Source organism: Artibeus jamaicensis, unplaced genomic scaffold, assembly GCF_021234435.1.
Source record: "Artibeus jamaicensis isolate MK-2021 breed Jamaican fruit bat unplaced genomic scaffold, CSHL_Jam_final contig_867, whole genome shotgun sequence".
In the NCBI taxonomy this organism is placed as follows: Eukaryota; Metazoa; Chordata; class Mammalia; order Chiroptera; family Phyllostomidae; genus Artibeus; species Artibeus jamaicensis.
This window is the reverse complement of record NW_026521995.1, coordinates 8,591,259-8,592,592: the sequence shown is the minus strand read 5'-3', so window position 1 is coordinate 8,592,592 and position 1,334 is coordinate 8,591,259.

The following is a 1,334-nucleotide window of genomic DNA, read 5'->3' as shown; positions in this document are numbered from 1 at the left end:
CATGTCTTCCTGCACAAAATGACTATAAATCGTCTCTTAGTATTAAGTCTCTTACCTCTTCCCCAATATTAACTCTCCATAATTTAAAAAGAGGTTTTAGGAATATCATACTGAGTTATTAAAGCCTGAGTCCCAAAATAAGACTTTCAAAATAATACTCTATTAATGAATGTTGTAAATATGATTCTATTGCCATAAGCCTTTTGCCAAACTACAGATGTTTGATGCTAATTTCAGCTGCATTCCAAAAACAAATAATTCCCAGGGTTAAGGAGAAATCACGTCTTCCACTGTAAAAGTTTAGTGAGATGAACCGCATATTTTTAGAACAAAAAAAATGTTTTAATTCAGTAGTGCTATCTTGTAATTCTTAATTACTTCCTACAAAATATGAAAACATACTAAACAATAACAACAAAAACTTGCTGGAAATTCAGTGATGCTGACTTGGGAAAAAACTACTTTCCTTTAGATACGGTGATTATTTGGTAAGACCAGGTGAGTGATGTGGAGTTTTTAAAACGTGTCTACAAATTCTTGCCGCACCTCCCATGAAACAGGAGCTGGCCTTAGTGAGTAACCGGTCCCTGGTGAATGGAATATGGTGGAACCGCTGGTGACGTCCATGTCTGGGCCATAAGGCTTCCGTCTGACTCTCTCTCCGGAAAAGCTCACCCTGAGAACCCAGCCATGCTGTCAGGAATGCAGCAGCCGGGCCACACACAGTCAGTCCTGTGCAGGTGTTCCAGCTGGGACTGCCCCAGCTGCCGTCCCAACCAAAAGCCTGCTGCAACCAATAAAACGTGTGAATGAACAAGGTGATTCTAGTTCCCGGTTAAAGTCATCCCAGGTGATGGCAGGTGGTAACGAAATGTGCTGGCCTCACTGAGCCTGCCCTACCTGCAGATTTGTGAACAAGATAAATGCTGTTTTGAGCCAGTAGGTTTGGAGATGGTTCATTAAGCAGCAATAAGTAACTGGCACAGACACTGGTATTAAAAAGAGTGCTGCCACTAAAAAACAAGACAAAACAAAACACCCTGCACATGTAGGAGTGCCTTGAAGCAGGAGGCAGGTGGAACCTGAAACAATGTGGAGCAGCATGAAAATGGAAACCAGAAGGGTCTCCTAGAGATGGTTAGTGGAGGCTTGGTGGCCCCTGAAGAGGCTGACAGCAAGGGCTGCCGGGCCAGTGAACGAAAGTCCCCTGAAACCTGGGTGGAAGGGGACTCTTGTTATGAAGCAGCTGAAAGTAAAATCAATGAGAAAAATATAATAAAAAAGACACTTAAATTTAAAGGAACCAAGATTTATGGGTTTCAAATATTTGTTTC